Consider the following 25739-nt stretch of genomic DNA (forward strand, 5'->3'; position numbering starts at 1 on the left):
GAGGATATACGAAGCTAAAATGCACATTTCTCTGGTAATGATAAGAACAAATGGCATTAAAAAAAGAATTGCACTGAAGAATGGATGGCATTACTGAAAAGGATTTACAAATCTTATGTACTGGAAAGGATTTTATTGATATCCCAGGCAAGGCAAGCCTAACACAACAGGTTACTGCCAGTTGAGAGGATGAAGAAAAGAAAGATAAACAGGCAATAAGTAACCAAAAGAAAAAATAGGGGAACTGAAGATTAAAGATGTAAAAAAATAGCATAATATGACAAATGTAACATCAGAAAATAAAGAGAAGATAGCCTTTGTACTCTGGCAGGGAAAAGAGTTAGAGTGAGGGTGTGCAGAGAGTCAAAACAGGAGGTTGGAAGGCAGGCGTCAAGGTCAAGGAAAATATAATTAGAGGAATAGAATCAAAATCTAAACTCCCAAAGGAGGAAAATAAAAAAATGATCAGGTTTTTAGAGCAAATGATGAAAGATGGCAAAGATTTGAAAGGGGCAACTTACATAATACATGAAAATGGGGAAATTTAAGTTATAAATCAAAGAATAATGGGACAATGGAAGCAGTATTTTCAATATACACTTGAAAGAATGCAAACTGGAGAATGATGACTTGACAGAGACCAACAGAGGGTGACATCTGAAGAGGTTATTAAAGAGCTGACCTGTATATACAAAAACCTAACAAAGTCTACAGTGAAGGTTAGGTTAGGTTGGGTTAGGTTACAGTACATCAGCAGAATATTGAAATATATATTGGGGGTCTATGAAGTGTCAGCACTGAGATGGTAAGGTGTTTCAACAATTTGGGAAGTTAGAAAAAGTGCAGAAAAGGAGAACCCTGGGAGCTGCTATGTGCAAGCAACCTACTGTTGACAGAATCAGTGGGTTGTTTGAGTCTTTAAAGGAAGGAAGACTGAAATAGAGAAGAGGTGACTGAAAATAGTGCAAGCTAAACAAAAGTTATGGTCCTTGGAGAAGAGAGGGGGGCGATATATGGGGGTGAAATAACTAGAATTTATCAAATATGACAGATGGTGTCACAAGAGGTGTTCTGGTTTGCAAAATACGCTCACAAATGGGGCAAGGGATTTCTGATGCCCAAAATGTATAAGGAAAAATGGGAGAGATATGGGGGATAGAGGAGGCCTTAGAATAGGTAGAACATTTCTGCTGCTTTGGGGAGGTACTGAACTGGAGCAGATATTTAGAGTTGGTTAGCAAAATGAGCAACAGCCAAGATGAAGTGGAAAGAGATTGCTAGATACTGATATATAAAATTATTCAGTTAGTAAACAGAACATAAAACTATGATGCACGGATAAAGCAGGTAATACTTCGCGCAGAAAATTCACGAATGCTTTAATGAGGATGGAGGAGATTCTCAATGAAAAGGTGTGACTATAGTAGAGATGAAAGTCACAGGGAGAAGACACACACAGGAAAGCCTAGCCTGGAAAACTGGGAAGAAGTGGCTTAGATGAAAACCTAAACCACATGTGAACTTGGGCAGAAAATGCACAAGACTAAACATCTGGGAGCTAATCCATTTCTTGTCTAGCTCCGTTAAGGGAAAATCACTCGTCAAAATGATGAAGTTTGTATCTCCGAAGTTCAGAGGTTAGACAATTCACATCTCTGAAAATTCAGATTTTGAAAGTCGGTATTTGAAACCTCATAAGTGGAAATTCATAAGCTAAAAATTTTTACCTTGAAAAGCTCAGAAAGTTGGAAATCTGCCAGAGACTGAAAATGTCTTTTCAAATTCAGTAGCTCAGCAATCTACATGGGGTCTCCCTGTGCCATAAAAAGTGTACTTAAGAGCTATTCTTACAAAGTGGTAATTAAATTCAATCTGAAACCTTTTGAGATATTCTGTCACGGCAAGTCTATTGTACTGTTCTAAATAAGTAAATATATTAACACATTGCTGAATTTACTCTTTCACTATAATGGCAGAAATTTTAGGCCTTACTGTTTTTCGGCTAATCTGTACAGCTACAGCAAGCTACAAGGATAAAGATTCAGGGGCAATAAAAGGTGCAATATTGGGTCTAGAGACTGGCAGTATACACTGGACAGCATCCGGCCAGTCACACGAGGACTGGTCTTGTTGCCATAGCAGTCCACCTGGGCAGTCAAATCTGATGTGGAAAAGTGAACAAAATTAAACAGATGACAAGATTACTGAAAGTGGTAGACCTATGCTGCAAGTTGGGTTATATTCTGCACGTGCATATTCTTCTTCTGATCATTCTTAAATACTACTGTACTTAGTGTAAATCACATCGTCAAATATATATTTAAAAACAGGGAATACAGCCAAGATTATTCTTGATGGAACCATAATTTGCTGAGCATAAACATGGAGAGTTGAAACTGTCTCCATAGTTTTAGTTTGCACTTACGAGCATTGTAAATCTGAAATGTGGTTTAAACTGTTCCTGAAAATCACTGTGAATTCAAAATGTTTTTTTTTTTAGATATGTACAGTGTACACTTCTGTACAACAGCTTTAAAACCACATTTTCATAGTATTTAAGAATACTGTACTGTCCATTAAAAAAAGTTAGTTTCTTTTGCCTGTACTCTGAAGATATTATGAATATTATGCATTTGGAAAGTAACTCAGCTGTGTATGTCAACGACTTAATTTGAACATATCGTAAAACTATTAAGTACCAAACGTCACTAGACCCACACACCTGTAAGCATAATTATCCGTGCACCTGTAGAAGGCGCTGCAGGACACCGGGTCTGGAGCGAATCCCACCGACTTGCAGTCTGCGAACCACGACGCAGCAGAGGATGCCGACGAAAACTTGGACCTCAGGAAGGAAAGTTTGAAAAGGAAGAGGAGGAGGAGGAGGAGGAGGAGGCAGGTTTTGCAGTGAAGGAACTCGATCTCGTGTGGGTGGACGATATGGAATTGCGCGTGTTCTCTGGGGAGCTGCTGCTGAAGACTGGCCTGTGAAATGCAAGAATGTCCTGTGAAATGCAAGAAACAAAGAGTATATAGAATGCTTTTTTATCACAGTCTATAAAGATGAAAGTGAATAGTACAAAATTTTACATTTATATCTATAGCAACAACAGATTACGATGAAATCGGTCGAGTAATCTATGCTAGGTAAAAGAAGAGCTCTGGAATTAGACGAGGGTGATAATGCCTTTCGTCGTAAAAAAATAGACAAAATAAAATAAAAATTAATCATTTGTACTGCATACTGGTAGCAGGAACCAATGCAGACATTTACTACATCTTTATGTGAACCATCTTTACAGGATTATGGAACCAGTTTTACTTTTTTATTGACAACTAAAAATGTTTGTTTTTTAGAAATATTACCATGACAGCCACTCATAAGGTGGCTTAGTTGTTTGTGTAGACCCAACACCGAATCCGTTTAGTGGTTTAGTTGTAGTTGTCTGAGAACTGATGGAGAATCTGGAGGTCGTAGAAAACGGGATCTTCGTAACAGATGTGGATGATGGAGGGGTAACTACTGAAGACGATCCTGGGGCACTGGCTATGGCATTCTGGGCATCTCCGGGCGATTCGTTGAAGATTGGCCTGTTCAAGGAGAATGGAAAACATAAGATGGAATGAAAAGGTAGACTAGAATACTATTTATATGGATCTTTCATGGAAAGGTGGAAGAGAAACAGGCTTTCACTGGCTGATTCAATAAGCAAAAGGTTGCAATGATGCTCGGAACTTAAAGAAGTAAGAATATTTTGTTGTTCTTCTTCACAATCCACATGGTACAAGAAACAACTTGCCCTACACTTTGTGACGCCAGTTTTAGTAAACATAAATCAATATCAGCCAGTCTTCCTTACACTCAAATGGGACCATGAAAATAAAAAAATGTAAGTTAATTTACAAATTAATACCTACAATTCTTGCTTCACATTAACATGGAAGGGATAATAATAATAATAATAATAATAATAATAATAATAATAATAATAATAAATAATAATAATAACGTTGCTCTCAGTAGCATTACACGAGACTTCAGCGTCCCTACCAAGACTGCCAATCATAATGCGCCTTAGTTGTTTGCCCTAGACCAAGTCCAGCAGAGCCTGTTTTTGTTTTTGTTGTTGTTGTTGTTTCTCCTCCCAGGCCCGAAGAGAACCGAGACGGGGCAGAAGAAGAAACTGGAGATGATGTGATTGTCTGTGACCCAGAATCAGGCTGTCTGTTCTGGGTAGTCTGTTGTTGTCCGCTGCTGCTGAAGATTGGCCTGCGAGGGAGATGGGGAGAAAATTTTGATAAAGATGGTCTGTGCAATGTCCATATAAATTTTAAGAATTCCTTGTGTCAGGTTACAGAGTCTGGAAAATATCACCTAATGACAATAATAAAATTGGCTGCAATCATGGTTTTATATTATATAATGTATATAAAGTCTTTATAAACATCAAATGCCAACTAAAATACAAAATATATCATTAATTTTATCACAAAATGCACACATTCATTTGGAACAGGAAAAATGCCATGTACGGTAGGCCTACTTCTGTGGCAAGCTTCCATACTCAGAATAGACACACGGAGAACAAAGGAGAGGAAGAAATGAACAAAACTGAAGACACAAAACCAATGAATAAATAATTAGGAAGTAAAAGATGTACAATCAAAGGAAAAAGGAAATTTTTTTCTCTAGAGAAAAGCCACTTCAAAGTCTTCATGTTACCTGCTACCTTGAGTATTGTGGCTTTGAACAGTCCCTAGACCTACCATGATTGCCAATCGTAATGTTGTTTGTTGTTAGTCTGCCCAGGGCCAGGAGATGAACCAGTTCCTTTGTTTGTTGGTCCTCCCACTTGGTTAGAGAACCGAGAAGAGGAAACTACTGACTGGGGAGTAACTGACTGTAAACCCGTGTTAGACTGAACGTTCTTGTTGTCATTTTGCGCACTGCTGAAGATTGGCCTGCAATGGAGAGTGTTAAAATGGATCAAATTTTTATGTTTTATTCATTAAATCTTATACTTCATATCAGGTTCAATGCATAATGACCACATGGACAAATTTAATGACTGTTTTAACGGAGAGACAACCAGAGAAAGCCCAAAGAATTGAAGTGAAACTTTAGTAGTACCATCTGTCCTGACACCAATCTCTGGAAACTGCATTCTGATTCTCATGGCTTATGCTTAGTAAGTTTACGAATGGTTATCATCATGTTTTTCAATGAGTTACCGGATATTTAATGGGTTTACTAATAAATTACTCTGGCAATATGCAAACTGTACATGCTCAGGGCCATAAAAACTATTCTGGACTGTTCATGTCCTCAGAAGCTAATAGACATCCCTAGTACCATGCTGAAAGCACAACTATTGGTTCTTTCCAGACTGAACTCAACTTTTTAACCTTCATCCTTGTTGTGGAATGGAATGCATGTATAGAGTTTAGGCCAGAGGCCAGGTGCTGGGACCTCTGAGGCCATTCAGAGCTGGAAGGGAAACTGAGAGTAGGTGGTTTGAAAGGTGTAACAGGAGGAAAACCTCGCAGTTGCACCATGAATCAATTATTAGGAGAGGGTGGACAGCAAGATGGAAGCAAGATATGAATGGAGGTCCGGTAAAAGGAATGTAAAGGATTATAGCAGCTAGGGGCCTTTGGAAGGGACGCTGCAAAGAACCTTTAGTAATGCCTACAGTGCACCCCGTTAGCCAGTCTTACCAAGACAACCATTCGTAGGGCGGCTCTGTTGTTTGTCCTGAGCCAACGCCAGACGAACTTGTTCCCCTGTTTGCTGTTCCTTTGTTTGTTGTTCCTCCCAGGTTGTTCGAGAAGCGGGAAGTTGATGTGAAACTAAATCTGGTAGACACCGAAGGAGGGGTGGTGAACTGTGAGCCTGTATTTGTCTGAAAGTTGTTATTCTGCTGACCATTACTGAAGATTGGCCTGCAAGAAGCAGAATGAAATTTAATGAACTATTATTATTATTATTATTATTATTATTATTATTATTATTATTATTATTATTATTATTATTATTATTATTATTATTATTATTATTCAGAAGATGAAGAACCCTATTCATATGGAACAAGCCCACCACCAAAGGGGCCACTGACTTGAAATTCAAGCTTCCAAAGAATATTATGGTGTCCATTTAAAAGAAGTAACAGAAGGTAATGGAAAATACAGAAAGAGATCAATTACTAGAATGACAGATACATTAATAAATTAATAAATAAAGAGAAAAAAATGTAAGTAAATTATTAAAATACAAGGAGAATTGTATTAGGGTAGAAATGCATTGCATCTTGCTTGAACTTCTGAAGAAGTTCCAATTGCATTAAATTTTCAGTGGGGAGACTGTTCCACAGTCCAATGGTGTGAGGATTCAAGGACCTCTGGAACTTTGGAGAAGTTCGACAGCGAAGCAAAACATTCACTGCACATTGGTGCTTCTTAAATTACTTAGTGAAATATTCTGGTACTGCTGGAAACTGTTCAGAAGACCTTACCAAGCCAACCACTCGTAGGGAAGGTCCTTGTTTTGAGAAGCGGCCCCTCCGGAACTGGACGACCCTTTGACGCTGCCGGAGGCTCCCCCAATCACATTCCCACTTCCAGAGGGTTGCTTCCAGGAATAAGCTCGGTTCCAGACGCTCGGTCGTGACCCGGCGTCTCTGGAAGGATCCCTGGAATGTGGGGCTGGGCTGCCAGAGGTGCGCTGTGTGGGAGAAGGAGGAGGGTTTCCCTGAAGCGTCCTGTGGATAGCTGTCAAGGGATTGGGTCCTTGGCCACAGGCGTTGCTGAAGTCGTCTGAGACAGTGTCCCAGACCATAATGCCTCCCAGACCTTTGTCGCGGGCATACTGCGCCTGGAACAAAGGGAAGTCGTTGATTCTGAGAGATTTTTCAGCAAGCCAAACAATTATTATAAAACGAAGTCTTAAGTGAACAGAATTTTATTATTATTATTATTATTATTATTATTATTATTATTATTATTATTATTATTATTATTATTATTCAGAAGATGAAGAGCCCTATTCATACAGAACAAGCCCACCACCAAAGGGGCCACTGACTCGAAATTCAAGAAGCTTTTAGAATATTATGGTGCTCATTCGAAAGAAGTAACAGAATGTAATGGATTATACATACAGCAAATAAGGAGGGTCTTGATAAAAAAATATTATTATATCCACAGCTCCACTGTAATCATAACCAGTACCCACCTGAGAACTAAGAATTCTTACTAGTTTTTTATATTTAGGTGACTAGGAACTATTTTAAGCTAAGGAGAATCTTAACTAAGACTGACCTTTTTGATCACAGCTTCTATGTCGTCATAACCAACCCACTGGTCACCTTTCGTCAAGTAAGGTCCTCCATCACCAGTTATCTTGGCCCAGCCATCCTGTGGAAATTTCGAAACAATAGAGTATTATCTGGGTATTTTCTGATGTAGAGACAGAGCTAGACCAGGTTGTTCAAAACTAGAGCAGTCCAGTCTGGTGAAAACAGACTTGCCTCTTGAAGAGAAGAATGAGTAATGAATACATTGGAAAACAATATGAAAGACTGAATATACTGGTTGACCCTTGAGTTTGTGAAATTCAGTTTTCACAAGCAAGACGGGGTATAAGTAAAGAGCAAAAAAAGAGAAAAAGACAGTAGCAATTACTGACCTCCTGGTGGGCTAGGCAGCATTCGAAGTAAGCCATATGCCCTCTTTCCTTGACGTGCTTTCCCGGTTTTCCAGCACCTGTGGCTGGAGATCCGGGACTGTTGGAAGATCCAGCTAGCGTCCACGACCTCCCGTAGAAAGGGACTCCCAGCACTATCTGCAAAGACCCAAACCTGAGCTCTTGGTTCAGTTGAAAAGTGTTCGTGATGTTGAACAGAAATTGATATCAGTTAAGTTGATGACCAGCTAGAGTGCAAGGTCTTCCGTGACAGTATATGCAAAAGTTTTGCGTCTTGTAAAGAGCAATTAGTACCACCAAGGGGTTTCCATGACCACTAGATCCTGTCACACTGCATTTATAAGAAATCCAGTGCACGATCCCCTTAAAATGGCGATGCAACACGTACTTTATTAGCTGGTGCTCCCTTCTGGATCCAGTAATTCACTGCGAAATCGGCGTTGAATTCTGGATTCTGTCCTTGTTCAGGGTACAGAGGAGAGTGGTGGGCCACCACTCTTTCCCAGGATCCGTGGAAATCGTAGGCCATAAGATTGATCTTTTGGGAGAAAAAGGGAAGATTATACACGATTCAAAGTCAGAATACAGACTTATTTATCTGTTAAGCATATTAACTTCCCCCTTATTCATACTTATTAGTGAAAACGTGACTTGAATCTCCATAATTACGAAATCCAAATAATCTTATTCACTCCCTTATTCATACTTATTAGTGAAAACGTGACTTGAAACTCCATACTTACGAAATCCAAATAATCTAATTCACTCCCTTATTCATACTTATTAGTGAAAACGTGACTTGAATCTCCATACTTACGAAATCCAAATAATCAAATCCACACTCTTATTCATACTTATTAGTGAAAACATGATTCATTCTTATTAGTGAAAACGTGACTTGAATCTCCATACTTACAAAATCCAAATATTCTAATTCACACTCTTATTCATACTTATTAGTGAAAACATGACTAGAAACTCCATACTTACGAAATCCAAATATTCTAATTCACACTCTTATTCATACTTATTAGTGAAAACGTGACTTGAATCTCCAACATGAAATCAAATAATCTAATTACTCCCTTATTCACATTAAGTGAAAACGTGACTTGAATCTCCATACTTACGAAATCCAAATAATCTAATTCACTCCCTTATTCACACTTATTAGTGAAAACGTGACTTGAATCTCCATACTTACGAAATCCAAATAATCTAATTCACTCCCTTATTCACACTTATTAGTGAAAACGTGACTTGAATTCATACTTACGAAATCCAAATAATCTAATTCTCCTTATTCATACAAATTAGAAAAATTCTAATCTCATACTTACTTATTCAAATAATCTTGTTTCACTCCCTTATTCATACTTATTAGTGAAAACGTGACTTGAATCTCCATACTTACGAAATCCAAATGGCCCATGATTTTGGGGACGTCGTATCCCCTGTCAATCACTCGTCTGCTCGCGCTGACAGCTGTCGTCAGCAGTAGCCCGTGGGGAGTCAGTGCTGTCTTCAGGTCCTCGACCCAGTGGGTGAATCCTGAATGGTGTGAATCACGTGATTCGTGAGTATGAATCACGTGATTCGTGAGTGTGAATCACGTGATTCGTGAACGTGAATCCCGTGATTCGTGACAGTGAATCCCGCGATTCGTGAGTGTGGATCATGCAATTCCGTGTAAATAAAGTGATTCGCGAATGTGAATCACTTGATTCGTGTGTGTGTGTGTGAATCCCGTGATTCGTAAGTATGAATCCCGTGATATGTGAGTGTGCATCACGTGATTCATAAGTGTGACTCCCGTGATTTGTGAGTGTGACTCCGTGATTCATAAGTGTGAATCACGTGATTCATAAGTGTGAATCACGTGATTCATAAGTGTGAATCCCGTGATTTGTGAGTACGAATCCTGTTATTCGTGACGGTGAATCGTGTGATTCGTGAGAGTGAATCCCGTGATTCTAGTGTGAATACAGCGATTCGCCAGTGTGAACCAGGTGATTCACAAGCGTGAATCGCGTGATTCGTGAGTGTGAGTCCTGTGATTCGTGGGTATGTATCATGTGATTTGCGAGTGTGAATCACGCGACGGTTGTGTGTATCCCACGATTTGTGAGTGTGAATCAGACGGTTCGTAAGTGTGAATCTCATGATTCGCGCGTGTGACAGGAATAGAAACAACAATTAGCCTACTTCTGTTAAGATTGTGAATCTTGGGAATATTATGAATATTATTGATAAATAACAACAAAATCTACAATTACATTAGTAACTATGTCGACTTCAGCGGGAGAACAACAATTATGCGAATATCGAAACAACATATGTTGTTGTGACAATAACCACAACACTAGCGTGAATCCTGGATCATGTGAACGTCGCTGATATGTAAAACAACAAAAAACAACCTTCTTTTAACAACTGGGTGAAACAACAACAAACAACTTTTACAACTGGATAAAACAACAACAAAAACTTTCTTTAGACAACAAATGGATAAAACAACAAAAAACAACTTTCTTTTAACATCTGGATGAAGCAACAATTAAAACTTAATTTTAACAACAACTGGATAAAACAACAACAAATTTTCTTTTAACAACAACTGGCTGAAACGACAAAAAAAAACAGTTAACAACAATTAGATAAAACAACAACAAACTTTCTTTTAACAACAGTTGGATGAAACAACAAAAAACAACTTTTACCAACAAAGAAATTAGGTGAATATTAATGAGAAACAGATTCATAATAGACACCAGAAAGTATATTTTGAATATTGAACATCTATTTATTGGTCTTTGAAGCTTATTCGTAATACCAATTAATCTTTAATTATAAATATTAATTAATTTTAATTATAATTAAAGTTAATATTATAACTCAAAGTTGAAATATCCTTCTTTTCCCAGAATTAAGCTCTCTCTCTCTCTCTCTCTCTCTCTCTCTCTCTCTCTCTCTCTCTCTCTCTCTCTCTTCCAGAGGACTGTTTCTGTCCTATCTCACCAAACTTCACAATATATGATTTATAATAATTCATAACTTCAGTTATTTATGAATAAATAAGTAAAAAAGAACCTCTTAGGTAGTCAAAGAAATTATATAAAGAAACAGGTGGGCCTTTCCCTCTTCCCTCCATTACCAAACATTCCCATTCCTCACTCATAAAGTCCCTTGTATCTCAGCTGATAAAGTCCCTTGTATCTCAGCTGAGTAACTGGTTCTGTTCTGTCCCTCTGAAGCATAAAACTCACGTACCCTCCCTGTCTTCTCGTTTGCTTTCGTAACCCGGGTATTCCCAGTCAAGGTCGAGGCCATCGAAGCCATATTCAAGCAATAACTTGACCACTTCCTTCACGAATTTCCTCCTCTTGCTTGCGTCGGCCACCATGGTGGAGTACTTGGTGCTTCTCGAGTCGTTCCAGCCTCCAACGCCCAGGAGGACCTGGAAGGATTTGGTTGAGGAATAGATACTCTTCTGGAAGCATTTAGTTCAAGAGTGAATGTTAATCTGGAAGCAATTGGTTCCAGATTGAATAATAATCTGGAAGCAATTGGTTCAAGAATGGATACTAATCTGGAAGTGGTTGGTTCAAGAGTGAAAACTTATCTGCAGTTACTTCCAGATTGAAAAATAATCTGAAACAATTGGTTCCAGACTGAATAATAATCTGGAAGCAATTGGTTCAAGAATGGATACTAATCTGAAAGCAGTTGGTTCAAGAGTGAACACTAATCTGGAAGCAGTTACTTCCAGATTGAATAATAATCTGGAAGCAATTGGTTCCAGATTGAATAATAATCTGGAAGCAATTGGTTCAAGAATGGATACTAATCTGGAAGTGGTTGGTTCAAGAGTGAAAACTTATCTGGAAGCAGTTACTTCCAGATTGAAAAATAATCTGGAAGCAATTGGTTCCAGACTGAATAATACTCTGGAAGCAATTGGTTCAAGAATGGATACTAATCTCGAAGCAGTTGGTTCAAGAGTGAATACTAATCTGGAAGCAGTTACTTCCATACTGAATAATAATCTGGAAGCAATTGGTTCCAGATTGAATATTAACCTGGAAGCAACTGGTTTAGGAATAAATACTAACCTGGAAGCAATTGGTTTAGGAATAAGAACTAACCTGGAAGAATTGGTTTAGGAATAAGAACTAACCTGGAAGAATTGGTTTAGGAATAACTAACCTGGAAGCAATTGGTTTGGGAATAAGAACTAACCTGGAAGCAATTGGTTTAGGAATAAGAACTAACCTGGAAGCAATTGGTTTAGGAATAAGAGCTAACCTGGAAGCAATTGGTTTAGGAATAAGAACTAACCTGGAAGCAATTGGTTTGGGAATAAGAACTAACCTGGAAGCAATTGGTCAAAGGATGAATGATATGAAAGAAGCTAGTTAAAGATAAACACCTGGAACCAAAGACCAAAGTATGAGGAGCCCAAGATAGAGGAACCTAAAAACTTTTGATACGATTATAAAGAATTAATAATAACCAGAATCGAATGCCCTTGTGTTAAAAAAAAGAGAGAGAAAAGCGTATGGAATAGAAGAGATATAAAGAAATATACAAATAGGGAATATATATATAAAAAATCATCAGATAAATCTGTACATATCTGAACAGCAGGTGTGAAATTTTCAAAAGAATTTAGGCAATACGTGAATATCAATTCAAAAAATAAAGCAATATAAAGGGAGTGAGTCCCAGTATAAAATCAATAAAAAAAAAAAGTATAACTGTCCAGAACAGAAACGGAAAAGGGGCTTTATTGTACCCACAAGAAAGGACCACAGAAGGCCACAGTGCAAGGGCTATGGCATACCCCAAAAGTTCTGGAACACAGACATGCAAACGACAGTCGACTGACCTTCATCTTGGGGTTCTTCTCCTTCAGTTTCACGAACTTCTCGTAGTTTTTCAGGTCGACGTCGAGCCAAGGGTCGAAAGGCTTCGCCAGGTATGTCTTGCTATCCAGAGTGGCAAAGGCGTAGATCAGGTGCGTGCAGAGGTCCACCGGTATGTCTTCGATGGTGTACTTAGCCAAACCTGAAAGCATAAATAATTGTGCATTTGTCTCTAGTCTACAGCAGTGGTTCTCAACCTGTTTTTGGCCCATAAGCCCTTTCACCATATGTTGGAATGCCATTCCCCCAAAATTATCTGCCTTAAAAGGTGCATTCCAAATAATATGCAACTAAATACTAACACAAACACAGGCTAGGGGAGAGAGAAAGCCCAGCGTGACCTCTCAGTGGTGCAAACCGATCTACGTTGCATTTTGTGTGGACATAGAACCAGTTTGAGCCTGCCAATCTGTGGTCACAATCCCCCCCCACCCTCAAACTCTGACATTTCCACCCTAGGGGGAATGCCCCCCTGGTTGAGAACCACTGGGACTCTAGAGAAACAATGCTAAAGTTGGGGTATTTGAAGGACCTGTTCAGCTGGCTTCCTGTGCAGACTTGAAGCATGGATATGCATTCGTGTGAGAGACAAAATGTTGAAGATATTGATATGAATTGTTTGCTTAATATATAAGAAACAAGTTACAGTATTGATATGAACTGTTTGCTTAGAATAAAAGTAAAGCAAAATGAGATTGAGAATAAGAAATGCAGAATTACAACAAAGATATGGACAAAATGTTAACTTGGATGAAAATATGGATAAAGGTGCTTTTGAGGTGGTTTCGTCTCGTGGAGAGAATGGAGGAGGGGGGTGGGCTGATAAAAAAGATGCTTGATTTAGAGGTGTGTGTGTGTTTCAGAAGTGAGTGGCGCAGTGTGTATTTGAATGAGGCGGCAAGGTGTTGTGAAATACACTGTTGATGAAACAATAAATGTTTCAGCGACTATTATCCTGTGCACCTCTGAAGCCACACCTTATGAACGGTCAAGACTAACGGTACACTGACCAGTGTGAACCCTGCAGTACCAAGCTTTATCTCAAACGGTACAATTTATTCATCTAGTCCAGAGGATTATGGTGAGATTAGTCACTTGAACTATGTAAGACTAAGTGTGTTTTGGTATTCAAACCTGAAACAATAATTTGACTTGCTTCTGTTGTTTTCAGTAAATCGAATGTGAAGTATATTGTGCATGATATGATTATTTATATATGTGTGTGTGTGTAATTGTAATAGCCACAATGCCCTCTTAACTTCTCAAATTCTTCGTGCTTTTTTGGATACGCTTGTCATTACAAAGCCTTAAGATCCAAGTGCAAGAAAAATGAAGAAATTGTGATGCCCAGTAGCAGAGATCGAACCTGGGTTCCCTAATCAGAACAAGGTATCATTGCCGTGGTCAGGTCGACAACGGTACCTCGTTCTGATTAAGGGACCCAGGTTCGTTCCCCGCTACCAGACATCACAATTTCTTCATATTTCTTGCACTTGGATCTCAAGGCTTTGCAGTGACAAGCATATCCAAAAAAGCGAGAAGAATTCGAGAAGTTAAGAGGGAATTGTGGCTATTAAAATTACATATGCATCTGGTAAAAAGTGACCAGTAGATTCTACATATATATATATATATTTATATAAATATATAAATATATATATATATATATATATATATATATATATATATATATATATATATATATAAACAAAACAGTGAGTTGATATCTGAAAGGGTATCATAAAAACTGGGTCACTGACCTTTCCTGTAATGAGCCCAGGAGCTGTAGTAGCATACCACATGCCCAGGGCTGCTTCCCTCAGCTGGGTACGACGCCATGGTCAAAAACAAGATGGATGCCAACCAAGTGCCACCCGACGACAACGCCTGGAAAAAGATTATTATTATTATTATTATTATTATTATTAATAGTTTATTTATCTATTTAGAAGAAAAACGATGAAAATAAAGAGCCACCTTTGTTCCAAAAACAATATTTAGTATCAGTATCTCTCTCTCTCTCTCTCTCTCTCTCTCTCTCTCTCTCTCTCTCTCTCTCTCTCTCTCTCTCTCTCTCTCTCTTTCAATTAGAGTTATACAGTCGTGTGAACGAACAAAGTGCAACAATGTCTGAGACAAGTGAGCTCTCTCTTTCATTCTCTTTCTCTCATTATGTACCTCTCTCTTATTCTCTCTCTCTCTCATTACTTACCTCTGTCTCATTATGTACCTCTCTCTCTCTCTCTCTCTCTCTCTCTCTCTCTCTCTATTTTTACCTATCTCTTTATCTACCAAACATCTCTGTCAATTTATGTATCCTTATTCCCAAACGTCGAATTTTCTTGTCAGTATACAGAGACATTTCTCTCTCTCTCTCTCTCTCTCTCTCTCTCTCTCTCTCTCTCTCTCTCTCTCTCTCTCTCTCTCACACACAAAACATCGGTTCCATAAAGAAAGGAGAAGGGAACAACAAAACCAAAATGGCCGGTTGAACCCGGAACCAGTGAAATGACTTTTCTTTCTGTCTTTCGCGTCCACATTCGTTCGGCGTTCTGGGTCCGCCAAGCCGAGGCGTAAGACCAAAAACAAAACAAGTTTTCTGTACAGCGTATAATGGTGAAATTCTATGAAATTCTCAGCCCGGTGGTGGCCTGTGTTGTTGGTCCAGTTGAATTTATTTCTGGTGATTTCATTTCTTGCTATAATGTGGTTCGGCCCGGTGGTGGCCTGTGGTTCTTGTTGGCATCCCTCTAGGAGAGCTGTTAATCAGCTCAGTGGTCTGGTAAAACTAAGATAGGCGCAAGATCATAGCTAAATTTAACCTTAAATAAAATAAAAACTACTGAGGCTAGAGGGCTGCAATTTGGTATGTTTAATGATTGGAGGGTGGACGAGCAGCATACCAATTTGCAGCCCTCTAGCCTCAGCAGTTTTTAAGACCTGAGGGCGGACAGAAAGAGTGCAGATGGACAGACAAATAGCCATCTCAGTAGCGTTCCCTTACAGAAAACTAAAAAAAGCAAAGTTTCTCATATTAAATGTCCAAGCGTCTACAGACTCTTTATTAAAAAGCATTCGAGATTTAGTCAATTTCAGTAGTGATTTCCTGATCCTGTCTTAGTTCCATTTCCATTTCTGCAATAATGAAGACACCACCCTACTTACGAACATTCAACTTACGAACATTCAACTTGTGAACAAACGGGATCGCACATTAAAACTGTTTTCAGAGCGCTTTCCTTTGCCTCCCTTAAGTTCAGATTTTGTTTTGCGTGCTTGTTCTGTACTGTATGGGCAGTGGACTTTGTTTTAGGAACAAAAACGTTCATTACTGGATTGATTTTATATCATGCTGTGCTTAGATAGGCATGAAGAGTACAGTAATGATATCAATAGGCTTAATTTTTTTTATAATGCTTGAAATTTATTACAACAAACAACTGGGTGAAGAAAATTTATTCTGAGATCAGGGGAGAGAGAGAGTGCAAAAAATACTCCACTACACCGTGACCACTTGAGAAAGGAAAGTCTATGATTGTTCTTTTCAGTTTTCTGTAAAAGAAAACTACTACAGAGATGGCTATCTGTCTGTCCATCCTGGTATGTTGATCATCCACTCTCCAATCATCAAACATACCAAATTGCAGCCCTCCAGCCTCAGCAGTTTTTATTTTATTTAAGGTTAAAGATAGCCATGATCGTGCATCTGGCACTGCTATGGGTGCCAACAACATAGGCCACCACCGGGCCATGGCTGAAAGTCTGAGGGGTCGCGGCTGAGAGTTTCAGGGGCCGCGGCTGAAGGTTTCAAGGGCCGTGGTTGAAAGTTTCAGGGAACGAGGCTGAGAGTTTCATGGTCCGCGGCTGAGAGTTTATGCAGCATTACACGCTGTACAGAAAACTCGATTGCGCCTCAGAAACTTCGGCGCGTTTTATATCTATTATCATAAAGAACAAAATAAGTGCGCCATTTCTGGAGAGAAGAAAGTGAACAGGCTCTCATAAGTTCTTAATATAACTCTTAGTCCTGACTTCTGTATTACACTGTAAGCTCACTGTTATCAGGGTTTATTTATATATAATATATATATATTGCATTCACTCCATTACTGATAGTGACAGTCATCAAAGTGATGATAATCCTGATTCTATGAATCACTTCCTTTGATGTCACTTGTCTGGAATCAACCAGAACTCCATTTTTCTTTGTCTGTCAATATATTTATTATCTGTTTACACAACATTCTCTGTGTTTTCTAAGTCTCTCTCTCTCTCTCTCTCTCTCTCTCTCTCTCTCTCTCTCTCTCTCTCTCTCTCTCTCTCTCTCTCTCTCTCTCCACTGAACGAAGGATGCCAATATCCAGCGACGTCCTGCGGAGCCGCCCCCCATTGGGAAGACAAGGATACCCACTCGGCTCCCTCCCTCTTGCCCTGCTCTGTGCGCCCATGGAAAGAAATCCCCCGGCCGTAACATGCTGCTGCTGCTGCTGCTGGGGAGAGAGAGAGAGAGAGAGAGAGAGAGAGAGAGAGAGAGAGAGAGAGAGAGAGAGAGAGAGAGAGAGAGAGAGAGGATTGGTATGATACAGGAAGAGATCATGTTCTTGAATGTACAGTACTAAAGGCCCTGGTAACATGATAATTTTATAATATATAATATATATATATATATATATATATATATATATATATATATATATATATATATATAGAACAGCAGCTTCGGACTTCCTAGAGGTCTGTGGCGCGGGTTCAAATCCGCAGCCGACCGGTCACAGAGGCGGACACTTTGCTATCCGTGTAGACACCCCGGGATTATGTATGTAATCAACGGATAGGTCTGCTTGTAAAAAAGCAAGTGGGTGTTACAGACTAATACACACAAACAAACAAAGCCACTCCAACATCTAAAAACATAACAGACACCCCACGTCTCGAGCTGTCGACCTAACCGCGCCACAACTCCTCGCTGCTGGGAGAAAGGGCGCTGGTGACTGGTACAATACATGTACATACGCTACCGGGGTCTAAGCGATGTCAGGCACGGCAGCCGATCGAGACTACGGTCTACCCCAGAGCCAAATCAAAGTCCTTCAAAAGAAGGCATTGTGCTTACCCCATACAAAATGGGGAAAAAGAACGTTAAAAGAAAGAAGAATATATATATATATATATATATATATATATATATATATATACAATACATATATATATATAAATCAGAAACAAGTAAATCAGAAACCCTTTCAAGAGAGTAATGACCTCAAAACCCTTTTACTTATCCCATTATGAAAAAAGACATTTTGACACATCAGGGTCCACCTCCACCCCAACTCCCGCCCCGTCCCATACAGTGTGTTGCCACACGCTGGTCCTTTAACGGCCCAACCATCTCATTACGGGCTAAAGAAGGGAATAGAAAAATTAAAAAAAAGTGTGTGACAGAGAAAAGCTAAATAATGGATTGCGCTCAAAGTTAAGTTTTGGCTCTTGTTACATATAAGCTTTTGCAAGTTAATGATAAGTCTTTTTTTTATGTTTAGCTATTTACTAATGCTTAATGTACTTCTGACATATATTTAATGATAAATATTTATATTTATGTATTTTGTGATCATTACTGATGCTAAATATATTCTTATATATTACTCAATATATATGTTTATATATTCTGAAATATTTCCCAGCGCTTAATATATATTTACATATACGTAATATTATTATATATATATATATATATATATATATATATATATATATATATATATATTATATGTGTGTGTTTGTGTATGTGTGTTTGTGTATGTGCGTATATTACCCTTTACTGCATTAATTCCCAGAGAGAGAGAGAGAGAGAGAGAGAGAGAGAGAGAGAGAGAGAGAGAGAGAGAGTCGTTGGAAATGAGAATATCTCTTGCATGTATGTATGGGTGTCTGTCTTGGAAGGGGGGAATTCTACCAAATATACTAAATATTACAACACTGGCAAATCCGCACTTGGGTCTTTTAATGTTAATGTATTTCCAATATTCAGTGGCAACGGTGAGAAAAGGTTACCACGCATGGAGAAAGAAAGAGTAAGAGGTATGGAACTCTATGAATGGTGATGATGATGATGATACAAAAAATAAAAAATAAATAAAAAAAAATAACTGGAAAGGAAGGTGGAGTATTTTGGATATGAAAAGAACTGTATGTGCGACTCTGTCACTTTATCAGTACTGCCAGAGAGAGAGAGAGAGAGAGAGAGAGAGAGAGAGAGAGAGAGAGAGAGAGGAGATACACTACTGCCAGAGAGAGAGAGAGAGAGAGAGTTGTGTTTGAGAGAGAGAGAGAGAGAGAGAGAGAGAGAAGAGAGGGGAGATACCACTACCACTACTACTACTAGAGAGAGAGAGAGAGAGAGAGTTACTACCAGAGAGAGAGAGAGAGAGAGAGAGAGAGAGAGAGAGAGAGAGGGAGAGAAAGAGGAGGAATTGAGAATGGGGATATACTACCAGAGAGAGAGAGAGAGAGAAAGAGAGAGAGAACTGTGTGTGAAAGAAGAGAGAGTTGTGTGTGTGAGAGAGAGAGAGAGAAAGAGAGAAAAAGGGGAGAGTAGGAACTGAGAAGGGGGGGGATGTACTACCAGAGAGAGAGAGAGAGAGAGAGAGAGAGGGAGGAAGGGAGAGAGGGGGTGCCTGGTTGGTTAAGGAGTGGGGTTGGGCGGTGGGGGTGGGCCGGACCAAAGGGCCGGGAAAGATTGGTATTAATGCGAGGCGGGGCTTCGGTCTAGGTCTCACTTCCTTCATCGGCTTGGATCAGGCAACCAGCGCAAAACGGGAAGGTTAGTGATTCCAGAGACTCTCTTTTGCATTCCCTCATACAAGAGCCGTAGATATATAGTGGCATAGATAACTCTTTCCAGAAGGTTAGTGATTCCAGAGACAATCTTTTTGGTTAGTGATTCCAGAGACAATCTTTTTGGTTAGTGATTCCAGAGACTCTCTTTTGCATTCCCTCATACAAGAGTCGTAGATATATAGTGGCATAGATAACTCTTTCCAGAAGGTTAGTGATTCCAGAGACAATCTTTTTGGTTAGTGATTCCAGACAATCTTTTTGGTTAGTGATTCCAGAGACTCTCTTTTGCATTCCCTCATACAAGAGTCGTAGATATATAGTGGCATATATAACTCTTTCCAGAAGGTTAGTGATTCCAGAGACAATCTTTCTGGTTAGTGATCCCAGAGACAATCTTTTTGGTTAGTGATTCCCAGAGACTCTCTTTTGTATCCCAGAGACAATCTTTTAGATAGTGGCATAGACAATCTTTTTCCAGAAGATTAGTGATTCCAGAGACAATCTTTTGGTTAGTGATTCCAGAGACAATCTTTTTGGTTAGTGATCCCAGAGACAATCTTTTTGGTTAGTGATCCCAGAGACAATCTTTTTGGTTAGTGATCCCAGAGACAATCTTTTGTTAGTGATTCCAGAGACAATCATTTTGGTTAGTGGTCCCAGAGACAATCTTTTTGTTAGTGATCCCAGAGACAATCTTTTTGGTTAGTGATTCCCAGAGACAATCTTTTGGTTAGTGATCCCAGAGACAATCTTTTTGGTTAGTGATCCCAGAGACAATCTTTTGGTTAGTGATTCCCAGAGACAATCTTTTTGGTTAGTGATTCCCAGAGACAATCTTTTTGGTTAGTGGTCCAAGAGACAATCTTTTTGGTTAGTGATCCCAGAGACAATCTTTTGGTTAGTGATCCCAGAGACAATCATTTTGGTTAGTGATCCCAGAGACAATCTTTTTGGTTAGTGATCCCAGAGACAATCATTTTGTTAGTGATCCCAGAGACAATCTTTTTGAGTTAGTGATCCCAGAGACAATCTTTTTGGTTAGTGATCCCAGAGACAATCTTTTTGTTAGTGATCCCAGAGACAATCTTTTGGTTAGTGATCCCAGAGACAATCTTTTTGGTTAGTGATCCCAGAGACAATCTTTTTGGTTAGTGATTCCAGAGACAATTTTTTGGTTAGTAGTCCCAGAGATAACTCTTTCCAGAAGGTTAGTGATTCCAGAGACAATCTTTCTGGTTAGTGATCCCAGAGACAATCTTTTTGGTTAGTGATCCCAGAGACAATCTTTTTGGTTAGTGGTCCCAGAGACAATCTTTTTGGTTAGTGGTCCCAGAGACAATCTTTTTGGTTAGTGGTCCCAGAGACAATCTTTTTGGTTAGTGGTCCCAGAGACAATCTTTTTGGTTAGTGATCCCAGAGACAATCTTTTTGGTTAGTGATCCCAGAGACAATCTTTTTGGTTAGTGATCCCAGAGACAATCTTTTTGGTTAGTGATCCCAGAGACAATCTTTTTGTTAGTGATCCCAGAGACAATCTTTTTGGTTAGTGATCCCAGAGACAATCATTTTGGTTAGTGATCCCAGAGACAATCTTTTTGGTTAGTGATCCCAGAGACAATCTTTTTGGTTAGTGATCCCAGAGACAATCTTTTTGTTAGTGATCCCAGAGACAATCTTTTTGGTTAGTGATCCCAGAGACAATCTTTTTGGTTAGTGATCCCAGAGACAATCTTTTTGGTTAGTGATCCCAGAGACAATCTTTTTGGTTAGTGATCCCAGAGACAATCTTTTTGGTTAGTGATCCAAGAGACAATCTTTTTGGTTAGTGATTCCAGAGACAATCTTTTTGGTTAGTGATCCCAGAGACAATCTTTTTGGTTAGTGATCCCAGAGACAATCTTTTTGGTTAGTGATCCCAGAGACAATCTTTTTGGTTAGTGATCCCAGAGACAATCTTTTTGGTTAGTGATCCCAGAGACAATCTTTTTGGTTAGTGATCCAAGAGACAATCTTTTTGGTTAGTGATCCCAGAGGCAACCTTTTTGGTTAGTGATCCAAGAGACAATATTTTTGGTTAGTGATCCCAGAGACAATCTTTTTGGTTAGTGATCCCAGAGACAATCATCTTGGTTAGTGATCCCAGAGACAATCATCTTGGTTAGTGATCCCAGAGACAATCTTTTTGGTTAGTGATTCCAGAGACAATCTTTTTGGTTAGTGATTCCAGAGACAATCTTTTTGGTTAGTGATTCCAGAGACTCTCTTTCTGGTTAGTGATTCCAGAGACACTCTTTTTGGTTAGTGATCCCAAAGACAATCTTTTTGGTTAGTGATCCCAGAGACAATCTTTTTGGTTAGTGATTCCAGAGACAATCTTTTTGGTTAGTGATTCCAGAGACAATCTTTTTGTTAGTGATCCAGAGACAATCTTTTTGTTAGTGATCCCAGAGACAATCTTTCTTGTTAGTGATTCCAGAGACACTCTTTTTGGTTAGTGATCCCAAAGACAATCTTTTTGGTTAGTGATCCCAAAGACAATCTTTTTCGTTAGTGATTCTAGAGACAATCTTTTTGTTTAGTGATCCCAGAGACAATCTTTTTGGTTAGTGATCCCAGAGACAATCTTTTTGGTTAGTGATCCCAAAGACAATCTTTTTCGTTAGTGATTCTAGAGACAATCTTTTTGGTTAGTGATCCCAGAGACAATCTTTTTGGTTAGTGATCCCAGAGACAATCTTTTTGGTTAGTGATTCCAGAGGCAGTCTTTTTGGTTAGCGATTCCAGAGGCTCCCTTTCTGGTTAGTGATTCCAGGGACAATCTTTTTGGTTAGTGATTCCAGACAATATTTTTGGTTAGTGATTCCAGAGACAATCTTTTTGGTTAGTGATTCCATTCTGCAGTTTCTTCTTTGGTATGGCTTCAAAATGGGAGGGTTCCGCCCCCGCCCCCGCCACTCCTACGATTTTTAAAACAGGAGATTTATGCAAACAAACGAATCAGCAAGAGGAACAATGTTAAACCTTCTGTGAGTAAGTTGCACCAGACTCGTTCTTCATAGACTTAAATAGGCCAGTGCTGCCTAGGCCTAGCGCTAAATTCCTGGCAAGTTTGACATAGAAGAGGAGAATCCAGGATTAACGGGAGACACTTCCGTTGAAGATTACATCGTATTTTAATGTTTAACTGGAAAAGGAGCTTAGAAGGCATTATGTGATAAGAAACAGAAGCTTCTTGTCAATGAAATGTGAATACACTCCACAGGGTTTCCAGCTAAGTGAGAACCGCGATTGGTTAGACTACTTTATCACTAAAATAAGACTTATTTCATTTAACATTCATAAAAAAAATACGGTTCAAAAGACGCATCATTACAGCACCTCTTAAAATACAGATCACTGATCAGTAACGCCCCACCATAGTACAAGCCAGACAGTTCACAGTGGTAAAAGAAATGAGCCATTTTTGATAACTCCATCTATTGGTGGTCTGGAGAAACTTCAGCACAAACTAGCAAGAGCATCTGATCTCTCCTGTCTTGCTTGTGTCGTTTTTAAATGTCGCTTCCAGCAAGACAGTTCAGCAGCTTAAAGGAAAAGCGAATGAATGAAATGTGGTACCGGGCAGAAGATAAACGTGCTGTTAAAAAAAATGTGGCTGTAGATTCTATCTAAAGGGAGTAGCACCCACTCAGCACACACTTGTTCTTGAGATACAGGCCTTGATAGGTTCTAATGGAAGGTCCTTGTTGCAACTGAGCTTATAATATGATAGCCAGAGGGGGGGGGGTGTCTTCAGAAGATAGTCCAAATGATACTGATGTGGAAAGCCAACTGATGTGGCATTGAAAGCATCTCCTACCTCAAAGAAGCATGACGAAAAATCCCTCGTTTTCTGAAGAAGTGGCATTAACTGAGCATCTCAGTACCTCAAAGAAGCATAACTAAAAATCCCTCGTTTTTTCTGTAGCATCTTAGTACCTCAAGTGGCATAACGAAAAATCTCTCGTTTTTCTGAGAGGTTGCAACAGTCTCAAGTAGCATAACGAAAATCCCTCGTTTTCTCAGAGGCTGCAACAAAGCATAACGAAAAATCCCTCGTTTTCTGTAGCAGAAGTGGCAATAACTGAGCATCTCAGTACCTCAAAGAAGCATAACGAAAAATCCCTCGTTTTCTGTAGCAGAGGTGGCAATAACTGAGCATCTCAGTACCTCAAAGAAGCATAACGAAAAATCCCTCGTTTTCTGTAGCAGAGGTGGTGAGCATCTCAATCAAGAAGCATAACGAAAAATCCCTCGTTTTCTATGATGGCATTAACTGAGCATCTCAGTAAATGATAACGAAAAATCCCCCAATCAGCATCCCTTCTTCGAAAAATAGCAGAAGTGGCATTAACTGAGCATCTCTACCTCTCTAACGAAAAATCCCTCGTTTTCTGTAGCAGAGGCTGCAGATGTGGTCCTTGTGGCAATAACTGAGCATTGGGTACCTCGTGAAAATCCTCGTTTTGGTGGCAAGGCTGCAACAACTGAGCATCCCATGCCTGAAAGTAGCATAACGAAAAATCCCTCGTTTTCTGTAGCAAGTGGCAATAACTGCATCTCAGTACCTCAAAGAAGCATAACGAAAAAGACCATCTCAGTACCTCAACATGTCCCACGTTTTCTCTAGGTGGCAATAACTAAATAGTGCCCGAAAAATTCTTTCCCAGAAGTGGCATTCTGAGCATCTGTACCTAACATAACGAAAATTCGTTTTCTTCTTCTGCCTTCCGTTTTCCAGACTTGCTTAAATGATCCTCCATCAGCCTTCTTATGTCTCTCTCTCTCCCCCTTTGCAGATGTGGTCCTTGTGGATTTGGGCAGCCTAGATGGTGGGGTGTTCTGTACCCATGCCAGGGGTATACCATCATCCTCAACTGTTATTTAAAATGTCATGTTCTTTTTACTGTCTAACTGAATTCTTCTTTTGCTTCCGTTTTCCAGATTATCCTAATTGCTAGTTTTATAGGGTCTGGGCTAAATATGGTTTCTTGTTGTAAAGAATATAATGTATTTAAAATGTCAGTTATTTTTGTGTGAAGTTTGCCAGGTAATTATATTAATTCTATATAGCTAAATATGGTTTCTTGAAGTAAAGAATATAATGGGTAGTGTAGTATTTTGTGTAAGCATATATATATGTATATATATATATATATATATATATATATATATTATATATATATACAAAATTTCTGACTCACATCAGGATCGAACCCAGGTCTTTCAAGTGAAAGGCAAGGAGACTGCAAACTAAGCCATACAAGCCCTGATGTGAGTCAGAAATTTATTTCTGTTCCACACGTGATTGTGTGTTGATTATTTCTGTCTATCTATATATATATATATATATATATGTATATATCTATCTATCTATCTATCTATCTATCTATCTATCTTTATATATACTCCACAGTGTATGGGTTAACCAAAAATACCTTTGCTGTTCTATATTTCTGTATTAAATCAAATCAAGAGAAGCAAAGGCATTAACTCAACCCTTACACTGAGCTATGAAATCTGTTACCACATAAACATATCAGTTAGTAACTTCCTTCTTTTTTCTTCTTCTTCTTCTTCTTCGCCTCCTTCAGAGGAATACGACGAAGCAGGACGCCTCCTGAGGACCTGCGAGGAAGACCTCGCCGTCAACAAGTGCGAGGGAGCCTGTCTGTCGAAGGTACAGCCCTCCGTCAACACCCCTTCGGGATTCCTCAAGGTGGGTGTTCGTCGCTTCCGTGGTTTCTGTCTTGTCCTCAGATATATATGTATATGTATATATATATATATATATATATATATATATATATATATATATATATATATATATATATATATATATATATATATATATATATATATGTGTATTTATATATAAATATATATATATATATATATATATATATATATATATATATATATATATAAAATTCAACAGCCACAAGAACCTCTTAACTTCTCGATTTCCTCAAAAATTTTTGGACACCTCTTCCACTACAAAGCCTAACATTCGACATGAAGAACAAATGAAAAACACATTTTCCAATGCGGAGATTCGAACTCGCGCACGATGGGTTGTTTTAGGATGAGGTTAAACTGAACCACTCGGCCACCAAGAAGAGTTCAAGTCCAATTTATCCATAAATTTATCTGTCGATTTCAGACAGATTTTCCTAGAGCTAGGATAGACCCGCCCTTACCATAAAAGTAGTGTGTTTTAACATTAATTGAGT

General features: G+C 38.9%; 1 pseudogene; it reads right to left on the reverse strand.

Moving 5' to 3' along the window:
- Window positions 1–1886: 1886 nt before the first annotated feature.
- Window positions 1887–25739, reverse strand: part of LOC136840326 (oviduct-specific glycoprotein-like) — a 95598-nt pseudogene continuing 71745 nt past the window's right edge.

This window comes from Macrobrachium rosenbergii, chromosome 7 (genome assembly GCF_040412425.1).
Source record: "Macrobrachium rosenbergii isolate ZJJX-2024 chromosome 7, ASM4041242v1, whole genome shotgun sequence".
In the NCBI taxonomy this organism is placed as follows: Eukaryota; Metazoa; Arthropoda; class Malacostraca; order Decapoda; family Palaemonidae; genus Macrobrachium; species Macrobrachium rosenbergii.